The following is a 12,329-nucleotide window of genomic DNA, read 5'->3' as shown; positions in this document are numbered from 1 at the left end:
TAAAAAAATAACATGTCAGTCAAATGATACAAAACACTCCCTCCTCTTACCTTTTTAATAATATATAGAGTGTTCGCTGTCGGCTGGAATTACATGCTCCAACACACCCTACCTGCTTTCATCTCCTTCAAATAACAATGATGATGGTGGAACACTTTCTGCATACAATTGATTCACATGTTAGGACAGAGAAAAAAAGGATAATAAATCTGCAACGCCAGATGATTGGCTATGGCTTGATTTACTTTTTTTTTTTTCTTATAGTTGTACTTGAAAGCTAAGTGTTGTTGCCGCTTACACTGTGGATCATTTTCTGTGATTCACCCCTAAAAGAATCTACAATTGACAGATTTCATCAGAGTTGGTAGACTTTCCCTCTCTTACCATGGGGTGTGTAAATGGTAATTACACTCTCCAGCATACAAAGGGTAAATCGCATCCACAACAAATATTCTAGGCTTGTCATTACAATACTCTGGTGAGGGAGGGTAGCAGCATCGAGTTTCACTGTAAGTTGTGCTTAGAAATTCGGTGGTGATTCACAAGTAGGATACTTTCAGCTGAGCAGTGAGCATCAAATTAAGGTAAGGAAGCGATTCTGCAGCCAACGCTGAAGGACATTTTTTTTAGAATCCTATCAGCATGTGAAATTCATCACTCCACCAAGAAAATGCACTTCTTGTATTGTTTACACTTTTGGAACAATTAACTTATTAGGTGGTAACTGGTGCATTAGTAGTGATGGTGTGGATTTTTTTATGCAGATTGTTAAATTATCATTCTAAATTCATAATTTGGCAATTATGCAGTAGGACTTATATTATAGTTATGGCAAGCTTGAAAAATATTTGTTTTTTTATGATCAAAATGAATATTAAAATGTGTGGTTGGCTTTGAGCAAGTGATAGTGTTGAATTCTTCAGTTATAGCTGAGCCAGAAAAATGTCAGTATTTGGAGTTAACTAGCTGGAAGCTGAGTATTTAGAACAGTTCTGTAGATGGGCATAGCTCGTTAGAAGATTTCTGGTGTAGGGTGTCATGGGAGTCAGAAGTGAACAAAACTAGAATCTGTGGAATAGAGAAATAATATATACAGACTGTTAGTTAGAAATTAGAATGAAATAGTATATTCTGTTAGTATCTGTATATTTAACTGATGTTTTATAAGTTGGTAATGTGTGTTACATAAGTAGATTTTTGGTTATACAACATTATTGAGATATCCTGTTGTAAAGATAGATTCTTAGTTATACTAACCTTTGAACAGAGAAACTTGTCACATGAGTAAGCTAATGCAAAATTGTCATCTTTATCCACTTTCCAACGGTGCTATAGCTGAATGACGGCTACAGCACAGTTGTCCAGTTCTGGGAGGGCGTTACATGACATCGTAACAGAACGCACCCTCCTGTGTGCCCCCAGCGGCATGCCCCCGGTGATCTCCATGTACTACGGACACAGCTGATCACGTGATGTGGTAAAAGGCCAATCACAGCGGTCTTTTACCTTGTGATCAGCTGAGTCCAATGACACAGCAGATCACTGGGTAAATGCAGTTCCCGGTTATCGGCTGCGCTTTCCTCAGTCACAGCGTGAGGAAAGTACTGCTGGTAACCATCAGAAAACAGATCAGTACTTATCGGTGCCCTGATGATCATTTTGTGGGTGAGCAGTGGCTGTGGGCAAAGTGCCCTGATCTTGCATTGCTTTCTATTTCGGGGGGTGAACACACCTTAGCCGCCCCCCATCGGTCCAGGGAGAGAAGAGAGAGCACGGCACTGAGTAAAAGCATACAATAGATTAGCACATTTAACCCTTTGATCATCCCTATTAACCCTTTCATCACCCTGTCACCCAGCCAGTGCCCTTAGTACAGTGTCAGTATATAGAATTTTCACTGATCACTGTATTACTACCACTAGCGTCAGCTAGCATTGCCCGTACAAAATCGCACTCGCGCTATAGGTCGCTGATCACCCCCATTACTAGTATAGTGTTTGTACGGATCAATATATTGATCATGAACAGAACTATACTAGTGCCTGCTTTGTATAGTGTTCCCAAAAATGCAGAGTTAGCAGGATCGGCCCTGTTTGCTGCCAGCACTAGTGTTTAGCCCTGTGCTGTTTTTCATGGAAGATTTGTACCAATTGACTGTGGGCCAAAGCAATTTATATGCACAACAATACATGGCCGCCCACCCAAATTCAGCTCTTCCCAGACATTTGCATGGAAACCTATCACGGTTTCTGAATGTAAAACTGATCAGTGCTCAGCAGTGCCACCCACCTGTGCCCAGCTGTGCCGCCAGTCAGTTTTGTTTATAGCACCAAAAATAAAACATCCAGCTGTGATTAAATACCACCAAAAGAAAGCTCTATTTTTGTGAAAAATAAAATTTTCATATGGGCACAGTGCTGCAATTGTCATTCAAAGTGCGGCAGTGATGAAAGCTGAAAATTGGCCTGGGCAGGAAGGGGGTATAAGTGCCCGGTAGGCGAGTGGTTAACTTGTGAAGTCACATTTTTGATCAAGAATAGTTCTGCATATGGGCTTGACAATCAAAAGGATATGTAGTATCCCCTCCCTTCTATGAAATCATCGTACTAAGAATTGTTTGCCATACAAGGTTGTGAGTTATGACGTTTACATGTAACATAAAGACATCCTAATGCAGGCCATAGATGGGGAGAAAAACGGCAGATTTTTCTTTTAAAAAACGAAAATTCGGTCGTTCAAGCGGCCGACGTTACCATCAATGGTAAAAAAAATCGGCCGATTTTCATCCCTTCTACAGCCGGCAAAAAGTGTCCCTGCAGAGAGCTCCGCTATTTCTGACAGTTCTCTGACACTTCCTTCACATTTACAGCGGTTGAAACATTGTATCTATTTGTTTCCATTTAGGATACAGATGTTTTTATTCGGAAACAAATAGATACATTGTTGCAACCGCTGTAAATGTCAAAGAACTGTCAGAGAACTGTCAGAAATAGTGGAGCTCTCTGCAGAGACACTTTTTGCTGGACTGGAATTCTTATTTTCATCCTTCTTCTTCTTCTTCATCCTCATCCTCTTCTTCTTCTTCATCATCCTCATCCTCTTCTTCATCCTCATCCTCTTCTTCTTTATCCTCATCCCCTTCTTCTTCTTCATCCTCATCCTCTTCTTTTTCATCCTCCTCCTCCTCTTCTTCTTCTTCTTCTTCTTCTTCTTCTTCTTCTACGTCCTCGTCTTCTTCATCCTCATCCTCTTCTTTTTCATCATCCTCCTCCTCTTCTTTTTCATCCTCCTCCTCCTCCTCTTCTTCTTCTTCATCCTCATCCTCTTCTTCATCCTCATCCTCTTCTTCTTCATCCTCATCCTCTTCTTCTTCATCCTCATCCTCTTCTTCTTCATCCTCATCCTCTTCTTCTTCATCCTCTTCTTCATCCTCTTCTTCTTTTTCTTCTTTTTGTCTTCCTCTTGCAGGTCACTGCTCATGCGCAGATTTTTTATCGGCAAAAAATCGGCCGATCGGCAAAATCGGCCGATTTTTTTTCCAACTTTACAGAAAAAAAAAAACGGCCAAAATACCGAAAAACGGCCGACCAAATAGCCCACTAACGATCCGAAAATCGGCCGATTTTATTTTCGGCCGAAAAATCGGCTGATTTTCGACCCATCTATGGCCTGCATAAGAGATGGAAATGGTCACAAACACATACATCCAGGTGTCTGTCCATTCATACACAGACAGACACTCACAAGCAAGGAATGAAGACACATTTGTATGGTTAGTCACATACTGACAAGCTTAATTGCTTCCTGCCTGCAATGTATTGGGGCCGGGCGGCAGCTACAGGCAAGGCAACCTACAGATACATTGCTCTGGCTATACTAGCACGGGGGGGGGCTGCACTCCCCACCCATGACTGCTGTGTCCAGCAAACGCAGTGGAATGAATATCCCAGTGAATGGGACTCTGTGATCATGTGATCGCTATGCGATCACATGATCACAACGTTAGCAAAGCTGTTTTGAATCTGATTCATAACAGCTCTTCTCTTCCTAGTGAGCTGTGATTCGCCCAAAGCTGTCACATGGGACCAATCACAGCACCATGTACCATGTGACCAGTTCCAGCCAATCACAGATCACTATCTTGAGCTGTCAAAAACCTAACTCATCCACGACCGTTCATGAATGAGGTAGGTTATGACAGCAAGCTTTGCATTGCAGGTGAAATGATCTTTGTCCTGCAAAGCAAAGTGTAAAAAAAAAAATATAATCCCTGATTACCCCCCCCCCCCACACACACACATACACACACAGAAGTACAATGTTGCTATGGTAACATTGTACTATTCTGATATTATTAAAAATAAATAATTAAAAAAATAAAATATAAAAAATACTGTATTGAGAATTTTAAAAAACATTTGTTAAGGGTTTTGTTTAACTACTTGCTGACTGCTTACCCGCATTTTGTGGGTGAGCAGTGGCTCTGGGCAAAGTGACATGATCTTGCATTGCTTTCTATTTCGGGGGGGGTGAACACACCTGAGCCCCCCCACCCCCCACCCCCTGTCGGTCCAGGGAGAAAAGAGAGAGCAGGGCACTGAGTAAAAGCATACCATAGATTAGCACATTCAACCCTTTGATCATCCCTATTAACCCTTTCATCACCCTGTCACCCAGCCAGTGCCCTTAGTACAGTGTCAGTATATAGAATTTTTCACTGATCACTGTATTACTACCACTAGCATCAGCTAGCATTGCCCGCACAAAATCGCACTCGCGCTATAGGTCGCTGATCACCCCTATTACTAGTATAGGGTTTGTACGGATCAATATATTGATCATGAACAGAACTATACTAGTGCCTGCTTTGTATAGTGTTCCCAAAAATGCAGAGTTAGCAGGATCGGCCCTGTTTGCTGCCAGCACTAGTGTTTAGCCCCCCACTGTTTTTCATGGAAGATTTGTATCAATTGACTGTGGGCCAAAGCAATTTATATGCACAACAATACATGGCTGCCCATCCAAATTCAGCTCTTCCCAGACAATTTGCATGGAAACCTATCACGGTTTCTGAATGTAAAACTTTTTTTGGGCCTAACACTCAACATGGGCATTACAGAAAAGAATGAATTGTGGTCATATTGATCCAAAGAGCCAATTCATTGTATGCCTGTGTTATACAGGCATCATCCTGGTATTTTTTTCAGCTGGTAGTCAGCTTTCATGTAAAAGCAATCCTAGTGGCCAATTAACTGCTGAATCATTTTTACAAGCAGTGGGAAGGAATATTCCCCCCTCCTGTCGCCTTCCAGTTTTCTTCGGCTCTCCTGTCCCACAGGGGAATCTGAGAATGCAGCCGGAAGTTCTGCTGGCTGACCATAGAGTTGATCAGAGACAGAATGGCTCCAATCATCTCTATAGTCTAAAACCAGAAGCTTCGAGCATTTAATCATTTCCTTTTCTCCTGACTTTAACAGCGCCATTTTTAAATTGGAAAAGTATCTGATTACATTGATCTCGGTGTGATCAGATGCTTTAAGCGCAGATTTTTTTTTTTATTGAAATGGTTATGACTTACCAGTACTTAAAATCCTTCAAAATCCTCATGTTCATCCTCTGACATCATAAGTTCATCAATTACATCTTGTGATCAGGGGCGAACTGACAACTCATGGGGCCCCCGGGCAATAGGGGATCATGGGGCCCCTGTGTCCTTGCCCAAACTCAAAAAAGCCTATGAAAAAGGTACCAGGGGCATCTCATGGGGCCCTCAACTGACCCTGGGCCATGGGGCAGTGCCCGAGTTTCCAAATGGTCAGACCGCCCCTGCTTGTGATACATTTGTAAGACAGTCATCATATGCATATACAGCCCACTGGATGTGCAGTAATGTACATACAATATACCGTGCTGAGCCAAGCTGGCTCAAAACAAATGTCCCTATGACATTAATCTGTCAGCCTGCTGGATGTGTGGTATATACAGTATACTGAGCCAAGCTGTTTCAAAATGTACCGGTACGTCCCTACGGTAATCAGACCGCTGGACGTGTGTATGTGCAGTAGCTGAGGCTACATACAGTATATGCTGGGCCAATCACGGCGAGCGATGTATTCTACTAATGAATTCAAAGCCTGCTCGGATTGGCTGAGGTAGTGACATCATCAGCCCACCTCTCTGACTCAGCCAATCCGAGCAGGCTTTGTATTCATTAGTAGAATACATCACTCGCCGTGATTGGCCCAGTGTATACTGTATGTAGCCGCAGCTACCGTACATACACGCATCCAGCAGGCTGATTACAGTAGGGATGTACCGGTACGTTTTGTATTTCAATGGTTTTTATTAATTTTAAACCGTATAAAACAGAGGCAACAAAACACACCCACGCAGGGGCTATCAATTGCACCTATAAAAAAGGCATAATAGAGCAGACAACGCTCTAATTCCAATAAGGCAAAACGTATGCCCACGCAGGGGCTATCAATGGCATATAGGTTACAATAACATCAATAAGACTCTGACTATCGCAACTAAAGACAGTTGTCCACTGTCACATCAAAACAAACAGAAAAGGAGAGAAGAAGAACAGAGAAGAAAGGGGAAAAAAAAAAACAAAAAACCAAAGAGCAGGGGTCCACGAGCGCCAATACCAAACTCCATTACCTCCCCACACTGGCCGGGGGGAGCATGGGAAAGGCGTATTGCGACCACGGCTCCCATACTTTCAAAAATTTATGTTGAGAGTCGTTGCATATACTCAACATCTGTTCGTTGAGCATCATAGTAGTCATACGATCCCGCACCCCCTGGAAAAGTACAAACGGACTCTTCCAGGCCTTAGCAATTGTCCTAGTAGCCGATAAAAACAAATAGGAAGCCAACCGCTGCTGACGAGCCAAGAGGCCCGGTATGGGGCAATGAACCAAAGCATACCGAGCATCCCGGCGTATGGAGAGATGGAACAAAGTGAAAAGGAGGCCAAACACGAGACCAAAAACGAACCAATCTCGGGCATGACCACCAGATATGCAGTACATCACCACGATGGCCACAACCCCGAAAACATCGATCACTACAGGCAGGGTTAGCCTGGGCCAGACGAGCCGGAACCCAGTACCAACGGAACAATACCTTGTAGGCTGCTTCCAGCGTGGTCGTATTAAATGAACATTTAGCTATAAGTGACCAGGCCCTACTCCAGTCCTCCGGATCCACAGCCACTCCCAGGTCGCATTCCCACTGAACAACATATGAAAGAAGTGTGAGACGAGCGTCTGTTCAAAGCTGCGTAAAGAAGGGAGATAAGGCCCGGGGCGCCCGGGTGCTGCTGGCAAAGCCGTTCAAAGGCAGATTTCTGATATGGGAAAGCAGAAGCGGCCCTCAGCAAAAGTAGCCAGTGCTGCAATTGAAGGTACCGAAAATTCCGCTGGGGGAACATCCCAAGACTCCCGAAGGACATTCCAGGCGGGAAAGGACCGAAAAGTCAAAAAGTCTTGCACCTGTGAGAAACCATGAGCCACCCACCAAGAAAATGCCCTCGGGCAATCTAGACCCAGTGGGAAAAGAGGGTTGTTAACGATTGGAAGCAAGGGCAGAAAAGGGTGACATCAGGCCACTGGAGTAACGTACCGAGTCCCAGACTTGTAGGCCATAGAGCAACATTGGATTCAGCGCCATAGGGCTCAGGGCAGGGGGAAGCCATAGGAGTGTCGACAGTGCAATAGGGGCACAATTAGGTAGTTCCAGCAGGACCAAGAGAGGAACATCGGAGGAAGCGTGCAACATAAACAGCGGGGCAATCTGGCTTGCCTGATAATACTTAGCTACATTGGGTACCCCAAGACCACCCTGGAGTCTATGAGCAAAGAGCGTATTTCTAGAGACTCTGGGGTGTTTATCGGCCCAGATAAAACGTATAAACTTCGTCTGAAGCAACCGAAGAAAGTGAGGGGGAACCCGCACCGGGAGGGTACGAAAATAATATAACAATTTCGGCAAGATGGTCATTTTCATTGAATGAACCCGTCCTATCCAAGACAGGTGCGGAAATTGCCAGGAATGCATAAGGGAAGATAATGAGCTAAGCAAAGGATAATAATTTTCAGCAAAAAGGGAGTCATAGGTGGGGGTCAAGCGAATGCCCAAGTATTCCAGAAAAGAGGAAGCCCACCGGTAAGGGAAGTGGGATTGTAGGCGCGAAGCCAAAGTAATATTGAGAGCGACGGTTTTAACCAAGTTGATACGTAGACCCGAAATCAAGGAGAAGCGCTCAAGAACTCGTTGCAAGTTAGGAAGCGTCGTCAGAGGATTAGTAAGGGTCAAGAGGGCATCGTCCGCAAAGAGGCTCAGCTTAAACTCCTGTCCCGCGTATGGAACCCCCGATATATTGCAATCGGTCCGGAGCGCTAAAGCGCCAGGACAAAGAGCGCTGGGGACAGCGGGCAACCCTGCCTCGTCCCTCGCCCAACAGGAAAGGGATCCAAGAAATACCCAGCGTATTTAACGGAGGCCGAGGGAAAGGAATACAAGGCCTGAATCCAAGAGAATAGAATCCCCGAAACCCCAACGAGACAGCACAAACCGCAGATATTACCAAGATAGAGAATCAAAAGCTTTATATATGTCCAAGGACAGTAGGAATCCGGGGATTTTCCGTTGTTGCAGAAAATGTATAAGATGGACCACCTTACGGACGTTATCACCCGCCTGCCTCCCGGGGACGAACCCTACTTGGTCCCGGTGGACCAGGCTACACAAATATTTATTGATGCGAAAACTAAGGATCTTGCCCAATATCTTCAGGTCTTCATTAAGAAGAGAAATGGGCCGGAAGGCTTGCGGTTCCTGGACATCGTCGGTCGTCTTAGGAATCGTAGAGATATGTGCCCTAAGTGCGTCCGGAGAGGGCAAAGAGCCCTGTCGTAACTCATTGAAATAAGCCGCTAAAAAGGGTGCCAATAGGGCTGAGAATTTTTTTATAATAGAGACCGGAGAAGCCGTCGGGACCTGGGGCCGCGGTGGACCGCAAAGATTTGATCGCTTGGAGCACCTCCGGTACGGTGACACCAGCGTTGAGGGCCGCCTGTGCTGCCTCGGTTAATCCGGGAAGATGGAGGTCTTGAAAGAATGCCTCTTCCTGGGCCACAGGGAAAGGATCTGGGGCAGCATAGAGGCGCGAAAAGAAGTCCAAAAATCGGGAAACAATCTGCTGGGGATTAGAAGTACAGCCACCTGTGGAAAGTCGAAGTCGAATCGGTTTATGGGGTTTCCCCACAGAATTGAGTTTCCTGGCTAGCATGGGACCGGGCTTATTAGCGCAGGAGTAAAATTTATGCCTGGTCCAACGCAGGGCCTGTTCCGCCTCCGAAGAGGCAAGGAGGTCCAATTCCAGAGCGTCCCGAGCGCGTTTATGGGCCACGGATGGAGATGACTTCCAACGCGCATCCGCAGAGGCCAGGAGAGAATGAAGCTCCAAGAGTCGGCGTTCCCGCTTCCGGACCGCAGCCAGCTGTATAACATGACCCCGCATCGTGGCCTTATGCGCTTCCCAAAGGGGCACTGCTGAAGAGACCGATCCCGAATTTTCCGCAAAGTATGTTCGTAAAAAGAATTCTATTTGTTGGCAGGTAGCCTGAGTGGTCAGCAAAGAGTCATTGATGCGCCAATGAAAAGGGTGCCGTTCTGACCCAGAAAGGGCAAGGAGTACCAAGGGATCATGATCTGACCAGGGTGAGGAGGGAATAGTTATCCGCCGGACCGAGGGGAGCTGCTGGACCTGCATGAATATATGATCAATTCAACAAAAACTGTCATGAGGATTGGAATAGAACGTAAAGTCACGTTCAGTTGGATGAAGTTCCCTCCAGACGTCCGCTAGCCCTGTCGTCCACAAAAGAGAGTGCATACGTTCCTCTAGCACCAAGTCATGAGAGGGGGTCGCTCCCCGTGCGTAGCGCCTATCCAATGTGGAATCCAAGGTAACATTCGAATCCCCCATAACAAGAAGACCCTTAGAGTGTCGAAACAATGGTGCAAAGATGCGAAAAGAATTTATGCTGGAAACGGTTAGGCGCATAGTAAGAGACAAAGGTAACCTTCTGGTCCCAGAGGGTGCCTTGCAGAAGCAAATACCTGCCCGTGGGGTCTGCTATATGCCTAGAACAGACAAAGGGGAGATTGCGTTTAAAAGCTATCAGAACACCCCGGCGCTTCTCAGGAGCCGAGGCCGTGTAAAAGATGGGATAGTGAGGTGAAAGATAATGCGGAGCGGAGGACTGAGAAAACCTGGTCTCCTGTAGACATACCACATCAATTTGTTGTGATTTGAGGTGATGAAAAACTTTAGCCTGTTTCTGAGGTGAATTGAAGCCTTGAACATTTTGTGAATGTATTTTCAAAAGGGGCGAGGCCATGGCGGTATCACCGCAACACGCTCAGCAGAAAAAAGCCCAAAGCAGCCAGCAATCTCCACTCCCAATGGCGATCGGACCATGGCGTCCCGGAACCCTGCAGAAAACAAAAACGAAAAAAAACAGAGAAAGAAAAGAACAAAGAGAAAAAAGGAAAGACACAAAAAGTATACACAACAGTGCAATTGTGTCAGACCAAAGGTGACGTGCATCCTACACATGAAGGGTACAGTTAGGGGTAACTCTACCACCGGACACATGGCTGCAAATGGAAACATCAAAACAGAAGCCCTCAGAGGGCAAAAAGGTAATAAACATAATATAATGTAGTAAAACTTAATAAAACTAAAAGTCCCAGGAGCAGGGACCTCCGCGATAACCTCCCCATAGAAACCTGGAGAACAATAGGGGCCAATCCCCTTCCACCCAACCAGGCCCACCGGGTCAACCTCCCACCCCGGAGCCCGAGGAGCAGTATCAACCTGGAATGCAAACAAACTGGGGGAGCCCCAAGGGCCAAACTCACGGTCCCGTCAGAGAGTTCATCGGTGAGATGATACATGGAAAATCCAGGACGCATCTTCAGCCCGGAGAAGAACAGGAAGGACTGGATCGCGAAAGGGTCTGAGAAAGGGCCCTCTTCCTATTAGACGACCGCTCCCAGATGCGGCTCGGAGGAAGCAGCCTCGCCGGGGATCCAGATGAATGAACTGGGCTCCGATCCGCAGCCTCCGGCGAAAGAAGGTGTAAGGATTCCAGGAGAGAGTGAGCCTCCTCTGGTGTAGCCACAGAGTGACTGCGGCCCTGGTAGGTGAAGGTGAGGCGGAACGGAAAGCCCCAGGCATATTTAATACTATGTTTCACCAGGACCGAAGTGAAGGGCTTCAACTGGCGGCGCTTTTGAAGAGTGGTCTGGGAGAGGTCCGCGAAGAGCTGATAGCGATGCCCCTGGAAGCTGAGATCAGGTTTATTTCTGGCCGCCAAGAGGATGGTTTCCTTAGTGCGGTAATAAGTGAACTTGATGATAATGTCTCTCGGGGGCCCATCCGGTCGTCTGGGGCCCAATGCACGATGTATGCGATCAAATTCAAGACGGTCAATGGGAATGGCGGACGTCAGCTCCTGGAACAGAGCAGAAGCAGTGGAGGTAAGATCCGTAACCGTTTCCGGGATACCCCTTAACTGCAAATTGCCATGGCGGGAACGATTTTCAAAATCCTCAAGCCGTAGCAGCGTGTCCGCCAATTCTTTCTTGAGGTTGCATAAATCCTGTTCGTGATTTTCAAGGACCGTAGCCGCAGCATCCATTTTATCTTCAAGGTCGTTCGTCCGACTGCCCAACTCCCGAATTTCCCGTGAGAGACGGTCGGCCAGCTTGGAGGTAGCGGAGGACAATTCTGATTGTAACATAAACTGGAAGCGGCGCAGGAGCTCAGCATCCCGCAGAGATGGCATGGGAGACTGCTGGGATGGCTCCAATGGCATGGGAGACTGCTGGGACGGGTCCTCCACACTGCCATGATCCGACCCACCTGCAGATGGTGATGGCATGGGACCCAAAATTGCGGCTGGGGCTCCATTTAAGGTCTCTGGCGGGAGCCGCGAATCCGCGGCCGGGGTCCTGAAAGTGTTCAGCGGCCGGCCCAAAATCGAGGCCCCGGCTTCAGCCGTGATCTCCGGCGGGTAGGCCGCAAACTTCGGAACGGCCCGCCGGGAGCTGGAGGCACGGGTGGCTGGCGTTTTTTTGCCCATCAGGGAGACAGGGGGCCAGTGAGGAAACAGGGGGACCCCCCCTAGAGGGCGAAAATCGGCCGATAGTGTCTGGCGGCCAAAGCACAGATTTAGAAGGCAGCCATCCTGGCTGCTGCTCACGAGCGCCCCCCCGTACCGGTACGTTTTGAAACCGCTTGGGTCAGC

General features: G+C 46.8%; 1 protein-coding gene across 1 annotated transcript in view; it reads left to right on the top strand.

Moving 5' to 3' along the window:
• Positions 1-304: 304 nt before the first annotated feature.
• The window catches only part of LOC149466005 (indolethylamine N-methyltransferase-like), a 36,818-nt gene continuing 24,793 nt past the window's right edge, over positions 305-12,329 (top strand). The window contains exon 1 of the mRNA XM_089673088.1: positions 305-584. The gene's annotated coding sequence lies outside the window, so the exon portion shown is untranslated. The remainder of the gene's footprint in view (positions 585-12,329) is intronic.

This window comes from Staurois parvus, unplaced genomic scaffold (genome assembly GCF_062004578.1).
Source record: "Staurois parvus isolate SC_StPar_1 unplaced genomic scaffold, SC_StPar_1.0 ptg000135l, whole genome shotgun sequence".
Taxonomy (NCBI): domain Eukaryota; kingdom Metazoa; phylum Chordata; class Amphibia; order Anura; family Ranidae; genus Staurois; species Staurois parvus.
This window is presented reverse-complemented; position numbering and strand designations above follow the sequence as displayed.